This window comes from Pongo abelii, chromosome 5 (genome assembly GCF_028885655.2).
Source record: "Pongo abelii isolate AG06213 chromosome 5, NHGRI_mPonAbe1-v2.0_pri, whole genome shotgun sequence".
Taxonomy (NCBI): domain Eukaryota; kingdom Metazoa; phylum Chordata; class Mammalia; order Primates; family Hominidae; genus Pongo; species Pongo abelii.
The window spans coordinates 6,590,154-6,610,536 of NC_071990.2; the positions used below are offsets into that span (position 1 = coordinate 6,590,154).

The 20,383-nt window shown below is 46.7% G+C and overlaps 1 long non-coding RNA gene across 3 annotated transcripts in view; it reads right to left on the minus strand.

Annotated features, from left to right (window-relative positions):
• LOC129059866 (uncharacterized) overlaps positions 1–20,383 on the minus strand; it is a 105,684-nt gene that overhangs the window by 11,437 nt on the left and 73,864 nt on the right. The window contains exons 3-4 of one of the 3 annotated variants that reach the window (XR_010140560.1): positions 5,109–5,270; positions 4,292–4,399 (exon numbers count right to left, since the gene is read on the minus strand). This is a non-coding gene — a long non-coding RNA (uncharacterized LOC129059866). Of the gene's footprint in view, positions 1–4,166; positions 4,471–4,919; positions 5,472–20,383 lie in introns of those variants that run through there. The other 2 variants (XR_010140561.1, XR_008525954.2) reach the window with 2 other exon arrangements.

The window sequence follows — 20,383 nt, forward strand, 5'->3', positions numbered from 1 at the left end:
GCCTTTTATATGTTTAACTTGCTTACCATGTAATATGGATAACCTACGAAAAAGATTTCACGTGTATACCTTTTTAAATCACTTACTCTACTTGTTTGTGAAGACAAAAATAAATTTTAAAAATGCCACAGACTTGTTGCAAGTTAAAGAAAAAATTCAGCTTCCTGTGTAATAAGAAATATTGTAAGTCACACTCGTAGTCCGAGCTATTTGGGAAATTGTGGTGGGAGGAACACTTGAGCCCAGTTCAAGACTGCAGTGAGCTATAATGGTGCCGCTGCACTCCAATCTGGGCAACAGAGCAAGGCATCATCTCTAAGAAAATAATAAAAATAAAAATAATTTTAAAGATTAAAAAATATATTTAAAAGAAATATCACAAGTGAACTATAATTCATCCCAAAAGAGAATATGGATCTTTTCAAAGAGCAACATCAAAATGTCCAAGGCTAGTCACCATTTCTTTCTTGAGAACATTCATAAGCCACTGCTCAACCCCGGACTCCATTATTAAAAACAGATGCCACAGAGTTCTTCACTGCTCAGCCCATTCTCACATCACCAGTCCCCAAAAGCACGGACTTCACCCCTGGCCAGCCTTCCGGCACGCCAGGCCGCCTCCTCCCTTAAGCCCATGCGGAAGAGGGGAAGTGGGTCACACAGGGAGCCCATGCTATGAGTGGACGTACCCTGCCGACGGAAGTGGAAGGGCAGAGGTGGAGTGGTTTCTTCTTCCTTATTCCTTTATATTCTGTTAAGCTTTAGAAACTCTCTCAACTGACTCATGCGTGGACTTGTTCTAGAAGAAACTGTTAGAGGCAGCAGAGGTCTGAAGGTGCTTTAGTTCCACCCCCAGAGGAAAGTGACAGTCCCAGATACCCAGCAAGTTGGCATTAGAACAAGAGCTAGAACCCAGAGCTTGTCCCAGCCAAGTTCTCTTTCATCAGCAATCTCTGATTTCCCAGAATCATCCTTCATGGTGTGTTCTGGACCAATTTTTTGTCCAAAAACTAGACAAAAAGATAACTGTTCCATTTCTATTTCTACACTGCAGCTCATACAATTTAAAGGAAGGACACTGCTCTAAGAACCATCCTCCATCACTAAAGCAAACTGGTTGAGTTTTTATTAAATAAGACTGGAAAGGGTCATTGTCTTGATAAGCGTTTCTAAGCCTTGACACTGCTAACATTTTTGGTGGGATCATTCTTTGATGTGGGGATCATCCTATGCACTGCAGGATGTGTAGCAGCATTGCTGGCCTCCACCCACGAGGCATTGGTAGCATCTCCTCCCCTCCACTTGTGACAATCAAAAATGTCTTCTTTGGACATTGCCAATTATCCCCTGAGGAGCAAGATGTCCCGGTTAAGAATCACTGATCTAGGGGAAACTCGATTATTTGGTTGTCATTGAAAATACTCAGCAAGCAAAAGAAATTGTTCACATTAGGGCTTTATAGACTAATAAATTGGAAAACTGAATCCAGGGCATTCCTCAACAGCCAGTGCCCAGAATAGCCTGAAAGCGTCCTGGAGAGATAGGTGAGGGCCTCAGTAAACCCCTGAGGCATGGCAGTCCATGTGTATTAGTGACCTTTACAGGTAAAAGCAAAAGGATATTTGAGTCAGAGTTGACAAGCATACTGATAAAAGCAAAACATGGTTGGGTATGGTGACTTATGCCTGTAATCTCAAGCACTTTGGGAGGCTGAGGCGGGTAGATCACCTGAGGTCAGGAGTTTGAGACCAGCCCAGCCAACATGGTGAAACCCCATCTCTACTAAAAATACAAAAAACAAAACAAAACAAAACCAACACAACAACAACAACAAAACAAAACAAAAAAAAAAAACACAAACTAGCCTGCCATGGTGGTGTGTGCCTGTAATCCCCAGCTACTCAGGATGCTGAGACAGGAAAATTGCTTGAACCTGGGAGGTGGAGGTTGCAGTGAGCCAAGATCACGCCACTGCACTCCAGCCTGGGCTACAGAGCAAGACTCCATCTCAAAATAAAAGAAATAAAAAAAAGAACATAAGTTGATGACTATGAGATGAATAGTGTTGGGTGGAGAGAAGCCAGAATGGTATTGGGGTCCTTAGAGAAAGCCTGGCATTGTCTATTTGAATAATTGCTTGTGAGCCTTGGACTAGTTGGTATCCCATTGAACCTCTTCACTGAGAGGATGGGAGTATCACAGGAACTAGACATGGAGAGCTTTGTGAAGGACACCTTGAATTATAAGTTGAAGATCTTAAAGAATTCTTGTCTTGAGGATATTATAGTAATGTTGAGAGTGGCATGGAAGGTTCTATTTCTATGTTGAGAGGTTTGGCCTCCTTTATTTGGCCTGTGTCAGTGGAGTGACCAGCTCAAAGGCAGTCGGGTATTTTAGTTAGCATAGTTTGTGCTTGAGGTTTTAAAGGGGGATCAGGGATTTTGACAGACGCAAGAAAAGTGTGATGGTCAATGAGAGCGATGAAAAGGCAAAGATGCAAGGCCGGGACCCAAGGCCCTCAAGTGTGAGGCCCTCAGGGGAGCAAAACTACTGACAGTCCAGTTGGAAAGTAACTCTTTCCGGAAGGTTTACTGGGTAGTGGAACTAAGAAGCTGTGCTGGGTGGGGAGAGTCCTAGTAAGACAGAAGAAAGTTCTGATAAAAGCAGCACATGGATGCTTACCAAGTCCCATCAACAGGCATGGCTTGTGTGCTCTTAGGGAGTGTGGGAAGAGGTGTTCATGGTGAGATGTGTTGTTCGGGGTCCATTAGGAAGGGAGTGGAGTGCCCACTGATGGGGAAGATTCTTTCCTCTTATGAGTTAGTGTGGACAGAAAGGGGAACACCCCTCCGAGAAAGTCATTAAAAGATGGATTTTTAAACCCTTGCTCTTTTGTGTTTTAAAGCCAGCCAATCCCAAGCCAGCATTCTTTTTATTTATATCTGCATGTGTACCTAATGAGTTGGGGTTTGGAATAAGCAGATTGGCCTGCTTTGCTTCCTTCTGGTCAGTTAAATTGTGCAGCCACCAGTTTACACTGTGTTGATTTGCCCTTTTCTCTCATGGAGTCTTCAGGGTGTTAGGCTAGTGTAACACTTCCAGAGAGAGAAGCGTTCTGCCTACTTAACATTGTGCTTTAGGGTAGTTATCTTTGATTTCTGATCAGAAGCCATTAACATAATAAAAGCAAAAGTGGCTCAGTCATCAAATATAAGATCAGATCATATACTTTGTAGAGCTTTAGCAACTCTCTCAACTGACTCTCAAAATGTCCTTCCTAACATTTTCTAATCTATGTCTATATCGAGAGGCAAATTCATCTGTGTTGTCTGCCATCTTTTATCTTTGACCAATCAGTTTTGAGGAGCCACAGTGGGAATGGATTCTAAAGTCTCTCCCCTATAGTTTTGGCATGCATCAGGGTGTTCGGATTTCTTTTAAAGTCCTCACGAAGGGTAGCCCATGTGGCTTTTGAAACCATAAAGTGGCATCTCTGGTACCCATTAACAGCTGCAAGAATTGATACAGTTCAGGGAACCCGGGAGAATATGCCCCAAGGACACAACCAAATGGATTAGTAAATTCTTCCCTGTTCTCGCTGTCCTTTTGAAAAGCCCTTCACAACTGCATATGGACCTGAGTGAGTCCTTATTCAATTGGGCCCTTGGGTCATGGGCCTTCCATCATGATGGGGAAGCACCAATAACATCAGGATGAGGTAGGGAAGTGGGAGTAGGGAAGATTGGGGAGCAGAGGCTAAAGGAGGAAAAAAGTCCCTCAGACTAAGGAGGAATATTGGGTAGGGGGGAAAGCATCAGAGCAGGGTCCATAGAGGGGTGGGGCAGGGGGAGAAAGGGTTGAGAGGTTTTGTTAAGGGTAGAGAAGGAGTGGGAGGGGAGATTGGTAGTGAGAGAGATGTGCTTAAGGGACTGCTCAGTTTGAAGTAGATTGGAGACATTTTCCCATGTTTCAGCCTCCTTGAACCAAGCAAAATAAGCTGACCTTTGAAGAGAAGAGATCTTGAGGGGGATTTGTAGATGGACACAGGGAGATTCCAGGTGCCTCAGAGGGGTCAACTTGCAGTTCCAAGTTGTCCTCAGGGAAATCTTGCCATTTTTTTGGATAATGAACTGAATTCTCATCACAGTGGAATACATATCATCGGAAGGGATTTTTAAACGGCAGGGTGAGAAGTCGATTGAGAATTTTGCATAGCACCAAGGTTAAACAGAAGCCAACTACAAAACAAAGACAGAAGCACTCAAGCAAATAATCAAAATCAAATCCTTACCACGCTGCCGGGGACCGATATTCGGAGCACGGGACCAGGAGCTGGACTCACGATGGGATCTCTGATCAGTCGCAGAAGGAGCTTGATGAGCTCGAGGGGTCTCTCTCCCTAGGTGGAGAAGACAGGGCTCCAAATGGGCTTCCAGTCCCATCCACGTCACAGCGGCAAATTGTCAAAGATAAAGACCTGAGCTGGTAAGCAAACTGACTTTATTCAGGCTATTATAGTCGGGAGAGCACCCAGATCCCAAAACCTGAGCGTCCTGGCAGTTGGTTTTGTCTAGACTTTCACAGGGACAAGTGAACCAGTTCCAGGTGGGGGTGATTTTACAGTTGGCATGTTTATATCATCAGGAGGCATCTGTCAATCAGCTGGACAAGGAGTATCTAGCTGTTTCTAGCTTGTTTGGAGGGACAAATAGTTCAGCTAATCATTTAAGAAACAAAGAATGGTAATTTGGAGGATCTCTATGTCCTTATCACAGGAAACAAGGGGGTCACCCATGACTGTTATGGAAATCACAAGAACGAGTATATGGCATTTATGAATGGACCTACTGGTGCGCTAGTAGGGCTGCCATAACAAAGTACTGCAAAGTTGGGGCTTAACCAGGGATGCATCGTCTTACCATGCTGGAGGCTGGAAGTCCCACGTCAACACATGGACAGGGCTGGTTTCTCCTCTGGCCTCTCTCCTCAGCCATCTTCTCCCTGTGTCCCCACATGGTCTTTCCTCCGTGTGTGTCTGTGTCCTCATCTCTACTTAGGACGACACCTGTCAGGTTGGATTAGGGCCCACCCTACCGACTTCATTTTACCTTCATCACCTCTTTAAAGACCTCTTCATATACGTTCACACTATGAGTTACTGGGGGTTTGGACTCCAACATCTGAATTTTAGGAGGACACAACTCAGTCCGTGACAGCGGGTCTTCTCGAAGTCTCGTGGGGAAGAGTGGTTCTTTGCAGTACGTCACTTCCTGGAACACAAAAGGGTGGGAGACATCTGACATACAAGTGTGGGCAATTGCCCTTGGCTGTTGTCCAGAGGCACAGGGCTCAGGTGCAGCCCTGCACTGTCGCAGGGTCCCAAAAGAGGCCCGTTGGTTTGCTGTGCTCCACTCCAAGCTTCCACGAGCTGATGGGGGAGGGGTGGGAAAGAACTCGCAAGGGAACTGAGACCTACTGAAAAAAGGAGAAGTGAAGATGACATCTATGGGGCTGAGGGATACAGGGGAAACGTGGTTTGAGGTTGACAAAGGGGAGGGGGAAAGAGCCACACAGCAGGAGGCTGGGCTGTGAGAGATTCTGAATGGTCTCCAGGAGGCACTGAATGTGAGACAGGTGAGGGAGGGAAGATTTCCCCACAAATCTTCGCTCTGTTAATACACGTGGGCTCAGCCCCACAGGAGTTGTTCAGTGAGCACACGCATTACTGCTGGAATCTGATTTGTGCAACTGTGTTCAGCCCCTGCTAAGAAAGGCCTGGGAGCAGGGTACATGGAAGGGCCTGCTTCATTCTGGGTGCCCAGCTACCAGCAGGGTACCACTCCTGCCAGACGCATGGGCAGGTGCCTCCTTCCTGGACTGTGAGCTCCCTGAGCAGCAGGAACAACCTACTGCCGCCTTACTGTTCCCTCTGCACACAGCAAAGGCTTGGATGGAAGGAATTCCTGGGTCCCTCTGAAAATGTTCAGGCATTAGTCACGTATGAATCAATCTAGACCTTTTTTTGCATCCAATCATGTTTTCAACTTGCACCACCTCTTGGGGGCACTGAAGTCATTAATTCTTCCATTCCCCATGTGTCCTGACCAGGCAGGAGCTACGTGGCTGTCTGAACTCTTGTGGGTTTGTGATAAATGGGCGAGTGTTGAAAGAGAAAGGCAAACAAACTGCTTTCCCAAAGAAGTCAGGAGACACCCTCGACAAGCCCTGGACAGAGCAGAGAATGGGCTCCGCCAGGAGCTGGGGAGAGAGCCTCGGGGAGGCTTCTGTGGGACCTCAGCCTTACTGCACCTACCCTACCAAGCAGTGCCCTGAGGACCTGAACTTAGCCCTGTGTGTGGACGTCTGTTGCAGAATGCGCTAAGTGCCCAGAAGAGACACCAGGGAGACAAAGGCAGCAGGGTAGGATGGCAGAGGGGACACCTCCTCCATCCGTCTGGTGCTTAAGCGTCTGGGTGCCACACACTTCCTGTGCTGCCCAAACCAGCGCCAGCTCAGTTCTAAAGGGAAGAGAACACGCACAGCGGAGGCCTGGAAACGGCCAGGGGAGGAGAGGCCAAATGTAGCATCTGAGTACTTTCTTTTTGGGAGGTGCTGCGAGGCGTGCAAAAGCAAACAGTAATAGCTCTCAGTAACCTCAGCAAATGCCAGCACTCAGCAGCCGCCCTTCCAGAGAGGGGTCGCTGGCAGCTGCAGCATCAAGCGGAGTTGCTGCATAGGATGCTTTTTATAGTGCTGTTTGGCTTCACGGTTCTCCAACACAGATGAGCTGGAGGGTGGATGTTTTTAAGATCCATTTGTGTACCGTGAAAGCACATGGCCTGTCTTCCCAAGAGTTTCTGCATTTCCAACTTTTTAATCCACAATAGAAAAAAGTCTAGAAAAACTAATGCAGTTAGAGCAGGTTTTCCTCTGCCAGTGTCCTCATATCCTCCCCCGAAAATGACTCCCCAAGGAACTCCAGCAGAATGTGGTATCGTCTCTTAAGATACAAACAAAAGCAGTAGAGCCAGAGATGGAGCAGAAACAGTGAGATGAGACGTTTACTTCCTCAGGTCCTTTTCCAGGAGTAAATGACCATCGTGCGCCCATGGGAAGAGTGCTGCATCCACGGAGGACATGGGCCAACAGTGCTCTCAAATGGGTTTCATGAAAGCATCTGTGACTCATCCCCATCCAAGAATGTTTTCATTAAGATTCAGCAGAAGCGATGTGCCAGGTCAGCAAATACAACTGCAAAACTGGGGCCTGCCAGCCTGGCCAACACAGCAAGACCCCGTCTTTACTAAAAATTAAAATTAATTAGCTGAGTAGGTGGTGCATGGCTGTAGTCTCAGTTACTCAGGAGGCTAAGGCAGGAGGGTCACTTGAGTCCAGGAGGCCGGGACTGCAGGGAGCCATGATCGCACCACTGCACTCCAGCCTGACGCTGTCTCAAAAACAAAAAAACCCGGGGCCTGAATGCAAAGTGAACACTTGCTCCTGTTCATTGTAGCACTTGCATTACAGGCCTGGTGGCTCCTAGCATCTGTCCGCAGCACAAGGCCATGTTGTGTAGTAGCACATCCCCAGTCCAGCCGCGGGCAGCTGCCTGCAAGGGTTGGTGGTGAGCAAACAGCTGCGCAGCAGCAGGGAAGCGCCATCTCCATCTCACTTCCTGGCCCTCCCCAGCTGCTGCAGAGATACTGGGGGTCCCTTCCACATGTAGGCCTGTGTTCTAGCTAATGAGAGCCAGGAGACTGGCAAGATTAAGCAGAGTCCTCATGAGTGATCTGGAAAACCCCACTGCACTTTAAAACAGATCCCTAGATTCTGGGCTTCACCTCATTTAAAAAGGACATTGTGTATACTGTTTCAAATAAATAAAATAATGGGGAGACAAGAAAGAGGAAAGAAAAATAGTTTTCAAAAGCTATCCTTTAATTCCCTGAGAAGCACAGCTCTCGGAGTCTACAAAGGGTTTAATCTATGCTGGTCAGTGGACAGAATAGCCCATGTGCTTGGCCCAGTGTCCTACTCTGAACATTCTAACCACACAAGCACACTGGGCAGCTGCCTGGGACCCGGGGCTGGCGTGGTCACCATGACTTTGTGGCTAGTCCCTCCATGTGACCAAGCGGAAAGGCATTAAGTGGATTAGGCCAGCTCCAAGTGACACGGAAGGTACTCTTCCTCTTCTGCAGAACAAGGCTCTCATTTTCAGCTTTAAGGCACCTTATTTCTGAAAATCAGAACTGTTGTTCTGGATCTCAGTGAGACAGCACCCAACAAACCCAGTAGAGTTAGAGAACACTCAGTGTCTTGCTGATAGTCTGAAAAAAATAGGGACCATGGAAGAAGGCAGGCCAGGCTGCACCCATGGGTCAGAGGACTGGGAATTCCCAGGCGTCACTTGGCCTTTGACATCTGTTCATCTTTAGAGGCCAGGATTCCAGCAGTCGGCCCATGATGACACAGACAGGGCTGGGGTAGGAGCCATGCATTAGAGCCACAGGGCTGCTCCTGAACCTCATTCTCCAACAGCTGCAACTGTCCTTAACACAAGCTGATGACAAAATGAATGCAGCTAGTTTGAATTCTGCTTACTCAACCTCTATGGAGTGAATGAGCAGTGAAATGCATAAGGTGGGCAAAAATGAGCAACAGTCCCAGACAAAACACAAACGGAGTGAATATGCGGTGGCCTGTGCTTTGCCAACCAGCAAGCATAACTACTTTATGCCACGGGTATGGAGTCTGTTTGGGATGGGCTAAAGGCTTCCTGATCCTTCAGGAATGTGCAAAGGACCTCTCTCCAGGAGATCCCAAAGCTCATAGATTCCAGAAGTGAGGTCTACAGTTCCTCTGGGGCACAAGACACAAAATAAATTTATTATAGGGACCCCCAGGACCAGGCCCCATGGCTGGGGTGGAGGCTTCCAGGGAGCTATCGGAGTATAATATTCCATCCTGGAGTCAAGCCATTCACAAACAAATGCAGGAATGCAGAAGGGGGCTGGAGGTGAGAACAGGAAGGAGGCAGGCCAAGGGTCAGGGAAGAGCAACTGTGAAATAACGAGGTGATTTATACAATTTATTGTATATTTAAAGGTAGCTAGAAGAGAAGAATTGCAATGATCCCAACACAAAGGAAAGAAATGTTTGAGATGATGGATATCCCAATTACCCTGATTTGACCATTGCATATTGTACAGAGGCATCAAAATACCATGTATACCTCCAAAATATGTACAACTGTTATATTAAAAATTTTATTGATATGTAACTTTAAAAAAGAACTTTGTGATTTAACACTGAAGCGAAGATAAAGACTAGTTTATATCTGTTATATAAAATTCATTCATTCAATCACTCATTCTGCAAGTTTCTTCAAAAATTTCAAGGTCCATATCTACATACCTACTGTAGAGAAAAAGGGCTCCTAGGGAGACCAAGGAAAGGAAACACAGTTGGTCACTGTATTCTAAGCTGTGGCTTCTACTCACTGCAACATACTTCTCATTGACTGATGAGGATAAACATTCAAATGGACATTCAGAAAATTGTTCCTGCCGGGTACAGTGGCTCACACCTGTAATCCCAGCACTTTGGGAGGACAAGAAGGGCAGATCATTTGAGGTCAGGAGTTTGAGACCAACCTGACCAACATGATGAAACCCCATCTCTACTTAAATAAAAAAAATTAGCTGGGCATGGTGGCGGCAGGCATCTGTAATCCCAGCTACTTGGGAGGCTGAGGCAGCAGAATCACTTGAATCCAGGAAGTGGAGGCTGCAGTGAGCTGAGATCGTGCCACTGCACTCCAGCCTGGGAGATAGAGTGAGACTCCCTCTCAAAAAATATTAAAATTAAAATTAAGAAAACTGTTCCTGGTCCTCTTGTTGTGTAAGAAACCCAAGTCTCATCGGAAGATGCTCCCCCTCTGAACCCCATGCTTTGAAGGCCCTCCTTCAGAGCTGGCCGAGTGTCAGCTCTGGAATTCTTGCTGGGTTCAGCGTTTCCTTTGTCTCTTGGGCTGGTCTTCAGGTTTTGACAAGTGGGTGAATTTTCCCTAAATTTTCATGTAACACAAAAGGAACTTCTGTGCTAAGGAACTTTGTGAGGGGTGTGGTTTCTTGCTTGTGGCTTGGGTCCTGTCACTTATGTCCCGCTGCTGAGCTGTGCTAGAGGAAGGATTGAGAACCCCTGCTACAGTCACAAGCCTGGAGGAGATGTGGGCGAGCAGAGCTGCCCCGGGGCCCCACTCAGGACACCTGTGTGCCAACACTGGACCTGCTACCCTGGGCTCTTGTGCCTCATTCCCATCACCGTGGGGAAATACAAAAGGGCAAGGGGTAGGGGCAGAGCTTGGTCTAGATCAGGATTTCTCCAACTCAGAACTACTGATATCTTGGGACAGAAGATTCTTTGTTGCAGGGATTGTCCTGTGCATTGTAGGATGTTTAGTAACATCTGTGGCTTCTACTTTCCTACAGTTGTGAGAATCAAAAATGCCTACAGACATTGCTACATGTCCCCCAAATGGGGCACCCAGCCCCCAGTTGAGACTCCTGGTATAGACCTACGCTGTGTAATCCAGAAGCCACATGTAGTCATTAAGCATGTGACTAGTCCAAATTGAGATGTGCGTTAAGTATAAATATACACTGGATTTCAAACATTAAAGAAGAATGTAAAGTAACCATGAATATTAATATATTACATTTCATTTTATATCGAGTGTTATAATACTATTTTTCATACATCAAGTAGATTAAAATATATGAATTTATTTCATCACTTTATTTTTTTACTTTTTATAATGTGGCTACTTAAAACAATTGAAATAACACATGTGGTCCCATTGTGGCCACATTAGATTTCTACTGGCCAGCGTGGGACTAGACTCAGGCTAAGGTCCTCCCCGCTCAGGTAAGTCCCAATTCTCTGTGAGTTACTACTGCAGGAATAAGAAATCATTTTCCAGCACTATCTGCAGATAGCTGAGGCGTAACAGAGTGTGGACACAGAATCCCATTCAGAACATTTCCAAGGTGTGTTTGAAACTCTCTCTTCCATACTAAACTAAGCAAACCTGCAGCATCAGCGTTTAGAGGCAACACCCTACTCCATCCCACAGAGGAAACAGCCCCAACTGTCAACATCCTGTTCTGGCAAGCCCAGGGATGCAACAGGCCCTGGAAAACCCCATGCAGAGGCCCGGGGAAGCCAGTCTCACTGTGGAAACTTTCCACTCCTAGCTACCCATAAGTAAGAGAGCCTGGGACCTGTACTTCTCTAGCCAGGAGAGCCAGCTTCTCATGGGAACTGGTGGAGTGCTTCATGATTTACTATCTTTCCACACACATCACCCTTTCTTCATTCCTACAACTGTCATGCAGCTGTGAACTAAGATGTCTCCATTTTATATGTGGCCAGTAGAAATTTTGCTCCAGAAACTCAATCATAAGAAATGTTCATTTCTGTCCCTTTTTTTCTTTCATTGAGAAACAGTTTTGCTCTTGTTGCCCTGGCTGGAGTGCAATGGCATGATCTCGGCTCACTGCAACCTCCACCTCCCAGGTTCAAGCGATTCTCCTCCCTCAGCCTCCCCAGTAGCTGGGATTACAGGCACCCGCCACCATGCCTGGCTAATTTTTGTATTTTTAATACAGACGGGGTTTCACCATGTTGTCCAGGCTCGTCTCGAACTCCTAACCTTAGGTGATCTGCTCGCCTTGGCCTCCCCAAAGTGCTGGGATTATTGCCAGTGGGCCACTGGCCCCCTGTGCCTGGCCCATTTCTTCATATTGTTCGAATTAAATGAATTCTAATCCCAGATGCCACTAGAGTGGTCAGAAATTCAACCTCAGCCCTTTCTCCACTGTCCTGTCTCATCCCAGCTCCTGAAGTTGTTCCAAAGGCAAAGGTCCATGATTGTGAGCAAAGGAGAACATGCATGGTGGCTTCTCTGGTTTTCCTCCCTGGTCATCCTTCCTAGATCATTGTCTTGGCCCCCTGGTACCTTAAAGAGATCTGTGTGCTGCTCATAGGATGCACCACCCTTTCCGAGGTTTGGCCGCCTCTGGGAGCTGTGACTGACAATCCAGGACTCGAGTTCCTAGTGACCCCCCCTGAATTCCCAACCCACCGACTCTCCCCTAGCCACGGAAAGCAACCTGTCTTGTCTCTGCTGGGCAGCTAGCTCTCCTTGAAAACAAAACCAAACCAAAAGCACCAGCCTCAATGGCCTTGTCCTCACACACCTCCCCCCCCACCATCCTTAGGCACGAGCTAGCATGATCTTCTGAATGACTAAGCTTTCAAAATAAAATCCATGAGGAAAATCTGCTTAAGTCCTACACCACAAACCTCCTAGCAAGACGAGGAGCTCAAAGGCTGGGCAGCTTTCTGGGAATGGAGGCATAAAAGACGACAACAGACAAAAGACAACTTAAGATCTCTGTAAATGATGCTTTTTTCACCAATGGAGACACCAAGGTTCTGCAAGGTCAAATGACCTGCTCAAGATTACAGTTCTGTTAAGAGTCAGAGGAGAGACTGAAACCCAGGACCCCCGACTCCACCTAAACATATCATGAGCAGCTCCTATTCCATGCTCCATCCTGAAATCACCAAAGAGCATAGAAAGAAATCTGTCCGCTCCACTCCACCGTAAGCTGATGGCTTAGGGAGAACCCCAAGGCCCTCATTTCTAGTCCTAAAAGCTCCTTCCTCAGAGGAAATGCTCTGTTCCCCACAACCATGTTAGGGCACACTTCTCTGACTCCCTGGAGCATAGCTGGACCTTGCTGGAACATTTCAACAAGACCTTGTTAAAGAGGTGATATTAACACATTACACTAAACTAGATATTTTGATTTACAAGAAATGTTTTTCACAACATCTACAAAAATGTGGAAAAAAAAAAAAGTATTCAGAGAAATCCACAGGAGCTTCAAAGGTTCTGCATAGAGGTAATTCCAACTGCACTGATTTCGACTGCGTGGTTTTAGATGGAGGAGTTCATTGGAAAAGCCAGTTTAGAGGTGGTGTGAAATGTAGGGTTATCTTAACAGATGGAGTGCTTCTTAGCCAGGATAACTAAAGGGCTGATCGAAGTACTCTATCATAAAATTATAAAAGGAGCCCTAAAATTAGAAAGCATCCTGGCCATGCTAGTAGGCCCAACTGGAGGACTGCAGGAATCGTCACATGGAGTGTGGAGTTTATTAGAGCACCAGAAACAGAGCTGGGGCTTGATGTCCCCACAGGAGACGAGAATCACAGGACCTAATTTAACGTCTAGAAAATGCGTTTAGCAAAGGTTTCTGTTGAACTTTAAAGAAATGTTCTACTCTACTCAATAAGCTTACCACATACTGCACGGCTAATGATACAACTGGAAGGATCTACCTATAAAAAAAGCATGGCTTCATAAGACATGAGAATATAAAGCACACAAACAAAAATCAAGTAACTGTAACTCCTTTGAACGATAGGATGCTTGTTGAAAATGACAACAGAAGTCAACAGACACAACAGAGTTTCACAGACACGAAGTTGAACCAAAAAATTCAGACACGAGAGTACACACTCAATGATTCCATGAATGTAAAGTTAAAAACCAACAAGACCAGCTGTGAATAACCAGTATGGCAGTTCTTCAAAAAATTAAAAATGGAACTGTCATATAATCCAGCAATTCCACTTCTGGGTATATTCCCAAAAGAATTTAAAGCAGGGCCTCAAAGACATCTTTATACACCCGTGTGCAAAACGGCATTATGTACAATAGCTGAAGGATGGAGGCAACTCAAGCGTCCAACAGATGGATGAGTAAACAAAATGTGTTGTATCCACACAATGAAATATATTCAGCCTTAAAAAGGAAGGAGATTCTGATATACGCTGCAGCGTGGATGAACCTTGTGAACATCAAGCTCAGTGAAATAAGCCAGACACACAAGGACGAATGCTTTATGATTCCACTTGCATGAAGTACGTAGAGGAGTACTGTCCATAGAGACGGAAGGTAGAAGAATGGTTGCCAAAGGCTGGGAGCAGGGGAAATGGGGAGTTGTTTAAGGTGTACAGTTTCAGTTTTGCAAAATAAAGAATTCTGGAGACAGATGGTGTTGACGGTGGCACAACAATGTGAATATGCTGAATGTCACTGAACTGTATATTTAAAAATGGTTAAGATGGTAAATTTTACGTTGCCTTTTACCACAATTAGTTTCTTTTAACCAAAGGGAGGAAATACAGGCAAAGTAAGCTATGGAAAGGATGAGGGCTGGTCCTGGAGAAGTGGTCAAGGTGTGTACCCGGGAGCTGGTCGTGTTCTATAAGTTTAATGGGAGTGCTGGTTAAGTAAGCCTTGAGTTTTTGAACTTTTATCAACCAAATATTTAGAATTTTGCCAAGTTTTCTCTACGCATGTTATGGTTTAATTAAAAGTCTTTTAGTTTATAGGAACAAAAATAAATACCTATACAAGAAAGGCCATAAGGATGAAAGAGAATCTAAATTCCAGAATGATATGCTACACTACTAACTTCTGCTCACATTTTGTCCCATAATAGCTTCTGGAGCTCCCAAGTTTAAAAGCAACTGTTTTTATTGCCACTTTGGTTAATGGGCAAGAACAACCACCCCAAAAGAGTCTATTTTTGTTTTTAAAAAACTTTCTCCTAGGAGTCCCTCCCACAAGGCTGCTCAGCACAGTCCAGGCTCAGTCAAGCACTTCGAGTACAAAACAACTTGAGTGCATGGAGATCTCACTGTGTGAGCTTTGTAGGGATTAGGTAAATCACAGGTGCACCCTTACCTGAACGAGCCAGCAGCTTATTCATTAATCAAGTGCTTAACAAGCTGTTGCTCCAAGTTTCCCTCTCAGCCTGGTGTCTTTGGACTGATTCCCAGTTTGGGGCCCCCTCAGCTCCCCTTTTCCACTCTGCCAAAACTTCTCCCTGCAGGTCCTGTCCTATTTTCTTCTCTGCTGTATTCCCCATGCAGAGTTGGCCTCTTGGGTTTCTCCAGCTTTCTGACTCCTGCCTAGAGGCTGCTCTCGAGGCTTAGGTTGTGATCTGAACCAGTTTCTCCACAAGGAGTCCCAGGTCTGTCCTCTCTGAACCATCGTCTTTCTTCGCAAAGCTTTTCTTTCTACTTGGATCCTATATCCCTTCCCGAACCTGCCCACAGTCCAAATGTGGCACAGAACTCACCAAAACCAGCTCTACATGTCATTCTCATCTGCTCAAGCCTTAATACTGACTTCTTCCAACAGAATAAGCCCTGCATCCAATCTAATGCTAACATCTTCATTTTACCAGGGAGGAAACAGGCTTGGAGAAGTAACTTGCCTGTGAGCCTACAAAAGTGGCAAAGCTGGCCGGGTGTGGTGGCTCATGCTTGTAATCTCAGTACTTTGGGAGGCCAGGGTGGGAGGACTGCTTGAGCCCAGGAGTTGGAGACCAGTTTGGGCAACAAAGTGAGACTTCGCTACAAATAATTTTTTGAAAATTAGCTGGGTGTGGCAATGCACCTATCGTCTCAGCTACATGGGAGGCTGAGGTGGGAGAATCACTTCAGCTCAGGCAGTTCAGGCAGCACTGAGCTGTGATCATGCCACTGCACTCCAGCCTGGGTGACAGAGCAACACCTGAACTCAAAAAAAAAAAAAAAAAAAAGGAGGTGGGGGGCAAAGCCACAATGCAAGGGTTGGCTGAATTTGGTGGGCCACCTATTGCACGGGGTAGGGTATATTCAGAGCCTCGTCTAACTTCTGGCTGAGCTGAAGTCCTACTGCTGGGTGCCATTTTCCCCAGGACACCATGGCATTCAGATCTTGCCGGCTTCCTCCAGCCACTGTTAGAAGACCATTAGCGGCGAATCATGGAATGTCAGGGATTCAAAGTAGAGGCCCTCTGGTTACATCCTTTTGTTTTAAACATCACATTTTAAAGCACAGGGCCCTCTGTTTACTTTTGATTTTACCTAAATAGAACCAACTAGGGAGCAGATGTGTGCAGCTCAGCAGGAATCCAGCTTTGGGGAAATACTAAGGTCTCCAGACTTGAGACTGGCTTTGTGTGAAATGCTTGGTTAGGGAAAAGGGGCTCCCTGCTGAACAGGACTGGAAAAACATCTCCCAAAGGCACCCTGTGGCATCTGTAAGCTGTGGGTTGCGGGGGTGCCCATAAAACAAAACTCTCAAGGTAGAAAATACACATATTTCAGACCCAGCCCTGTCCCCTTGAGGAAGCCAGCACGACCCTTTTTCCTGACAATCCCTTACAATGTGGGAGCCAGGGTTCCCACAGGACCTGAAGAGGACATGCCCGGGGCTCCTATAGCCTTAGATAGCTGCTCACACAATCTGGGGCTGGGTGAGCACCATCAGGCTTATGGAGAGAGACTAGGCCAAAAGTTCAGGCCAGTTCTGTTGAAAGAGAACACTTTAAAAAAAAAAATTGTATTTCTTCAGAATTTTCTCAGGATTATCAGAAAAGAGAAGAAAAAAAAAAAACTTTCATCCTCTACAGTTGAGCAGGGAAGGGATGGGGAAAGACTCATTTCCTAATGACAGCCTTTTGTAACTGAAGATCTAAATAAGGTAAAAAATAAAAATGCTTCTCCATTTCTACAAGAAGTGGCCAGCCAGGAAAGGGACTTCTTGTCTAACCCTCCTCTGAAAATGAGGCTCAGTCAGATTTCAACCCAACCTTCTCTACTTTCTGCCTCCATCACCCTTCCGGGGGCAGAATTTAGCAGTGGTTTGCCACCCCAAGCAGCCACTCCCACAGGAACTGCCACATTAAGCTCTGTGACCAGCAACTCCCAACTTAGGAAAAGCTCAAGAAGGACCACTCTGCACTCTGCTCTGCACTTTTTTACCCCAAGAACCCTCACTACATAAAACGTTCTAAACTTTGGAACACTAACTTTTGCACTGTTTCCCGCCAAGCCACAGAGCTCACACCAGCATCACGCTCTCCCTTTGCCAGATCTGAGCTCGCTGGAGGAAAATACAAGTTCCTCTTTCAGCTTCTTTCCTTCACTTCTGGAGACAAGCTTCCCAGCTACCAAAACAGAACGTTTCCCAGGTTTTCCTCCCACACCTATGAACTTTGTTCCTTGATTAAATCCTAGTTTCCCCTCTAAACAGAACTGGACTATGTCCAACCAATTTCTTCAGCTTCTGCAAACATTAACTCATGTTTTTTTCAAGAGGTTTGTGTTCGGCTGTTGAGTGGGTTCCGGGAGCTGCCAGTGGAAAGTCTGAGGAGGGTATCAGCAGCATTTTACCCCATCCCCCGCATCCCCTCTGGCCAGCAGGGCAGGAAAAGGAAGCCTGTTTGCGTGCACGAGCCTGCTGACAGGCCTTTGCCATGCGCTGTGCTTTCCTCTGTAGACACAGAGGGACTGCGAGGGAGGAAGGATGAGCAACTCCTTCCTAAGCTGGTAGGGTACATGGCTCCAAGAAACGCTCCTGGTCTGGAGTGAATGTAGGACCGTTTTCCTCTCACAGCCAACCACACAAAGCTGCCTGTCTTCGGCCATCTTTCCCCGACGCTTGAGCAGGCTGCAGGGAAAGGGGCCCGCTTACCCGGAGGAAGGAAACCCTCCGCAGACCCTCCAGGAAGGCAGGCCTGGGGCGCCCCTTTCCCGGGGAGCCTGGAAACCCACAAGGCAGGAGCCATTAGAGGGCAGCACGTGCCTGTCTCATAACACTGAGCAGACTCGGTCTGGTCGTTTTTTTTTTTTCCCCCCAATTACAGGGTGTTTCAAAAAGCAAAAGTACTGTGGCTCCAGCGTCAGCAGAAAAACAAGTTAGAAAGACAGGCGGGGGAGGGGGGAATCCCTCCAACTCCAAAGCTGTGCCAGGGAGACACTGCTCTTGGGAAAGTTGGGCTGCAGCCCCCCCACGTGCTAGGAAGATAAGTGGAGGTCCCAACACATCCTGTCCCCTTAGAGCCCCTGGGGCCCAGCAGCCCGACCCAGCGCCTAGAGCCCGTTTGCAGACAGCGCGCTGAGGAGACTTGGGCGCCATGCCTTTTGGGTCACTTAGCTCTTCAGCCTCCTGGAACGCTAGGACAAAGGAGTGCCTTGGTGCTGGCAGAAGCCGGGGGGCACGGCTGGGTTTTACAAGGACGGACGAAATCCGATCTCAGCAATCAGGATAGATCAACCGTTGCCCGTCTGAGGTGACCCAATTCAGGGACCAGCCGCTTGGCTCTGAACACACGTGTCACAACCCCAGCTCGTACCCCGGCCTTGCCAGAGAGGTAAGAACGTGGTATCCCTCCCTGGGACCAACGCGAGTGCCGCTTGGGTGTCCCCTGCCAGGACCGCTCTGCATTGCCAAGGGCCCCTGGGGCGTCCAGGATTGGCTTCTGCCCCTCCTCCCACTGCACCATTCTCTTCTTCCCACCGCACATCTCTTCTGATTCACCAAGGGGTTCCACCCCAAGGAAGAGCTCCTGCGTGCTACAAAAAGCCTGGGGCAGCACGGTGGGCTCCCCCTCCGTGTGGGTCACCAGAGGCAGGGAGGGAGGGGGCTTGTGTAATCTTACTACTCATTTCTCCGTGCAAGCTCCTCGGGACCGACCTGAATTCATGATGCCATCTCATTGTAAGACCTTTGCCCCCAAAGGGCCTGGGCAGATTGAAGCGTCTAGCAGAGGTGACAGGTGACCAAACCCCAGCCCTGAGGTCTCACCACCTGCTCACAAGCCCAGAGCTGGGGTGGTGGGATTCTCATTGCATTTCCTTTCCCCCACTGGCCTCAGAACTCAGGCGGCCAGTCCTTAGCCAGTCCCTTTCTCGCTGTTGTCCAATCTGTCACTGTGCCTGACGTTTCTTTAGGAAGTGGTTACTGTTTGTTGCACACCATTCACAAACATTTCATTTTCAGATCCTGCCCTCTGCACACTAGGTGCTAGGACCTCGGCAGGCCCTCGTTGCCGAGTTCCATACTCTTGGTCATCAGCATCTGATCTGCCTCTGGAACTCTTCTTCCTCCTTCTTGTTCAATTCAGCGGTTTCAGTTGACAGACTAGGGAGCCTCTAACCCGGGGGCGTACTAACCATAGCAATATCACTCACAGTCTAGCATACATTGCGCCTATAACTGAATGGGGAACTTCACTTCATTGATAGTGCTTCCAGTTTCCAACAGCATTAGGCTAGGTATTTGGACTAAATTTCCCACTGACAACCATTTACAAGCTGGATAAGATATAAAATAACTCACAATCGTTCTGTTGAAATTGTCAAATAGTAAGAAATAATACTGGCTGTTGATCCAGGGAATCATGAGGGACTGAGTCATTCCTCTCTAATTCTATAGGCATCAGAAACAAAATCATGGGTACAGTAATCCCAAAGTCAAACTGACAGGTAGTTTTCATGAAATTTTCCTAGTAAATTATCCCAAAGAATTATTAAGCTGGACAAAAATTATATTGCATGAATATTTATACAATGTCTTTTCTGGTAGACTAATTCCACCTAGCTGACAGCTCTGTTAGATTCCTTTGGGGGCCCCCTCTTGTCTGCCTTGCAGCTGTACCATTCCTATACAAAGTGCAGAAAGCACCTGCCCTTGTTGTTTGCAGCCATAATGGAAAAAAAAACCATGCCATTCTACTCTACCCCTCCAATGTCCATAATGAAATTATCAGGTCTCTCGACCTGTTAGATTTTTACTTGCACTCACCAAAAACGCTTCGTTCTTCACCTCCCTGAGCCTGTTTCTTCACCTCTAAAATGGTAGTAATATAACTACCCCACAGTGTTACGGTAAAGCTTTAAATAAGATAATGTACAGAAAACATTGAGCACCACGTATCAACAGTAAGTGCCCAATTAATGTTAGTTATTCCTATTGTTTTAGCATTAGTATCAACTATAAATGGTTATGATTGCCATCTTGTTTAAGAACATATCCAATGTTTGAATCTCTTTGGAAACATTGCACCAAATATTCAAACTTTTTCAAAGTGAGACATACTTCCTCATGAAGCAGCCCATCCATCCTTGGACAACTTTGGCTACTGTGAAGTGCATCTCTGTGTTGAAAATGAAGCCTGACTCCGGTGAACTTAGTCCTCTGCCTTGGAGCCTAATGTCTGATTTCTTTTCCTCATTATCTGAATACTGTTATCACATCCTTTTTTCCCCTGCATTTTTTTTTGAGATGGAGTCTTGCTCTGTTGCCCAGTGGTGTGATCTCGGCTCACTGCAACCTCTGCCTCCCGGATTCAGGTGATTCTTGTGCCTCAGCCTCCTGAGTAGCTGGGACTACAGGTGTGTGCCACCATGCCCAGCTAGTTTTTTGTATTTTTAGTAGAGACGGGGTTTCAACATGTCAGCCAGGATG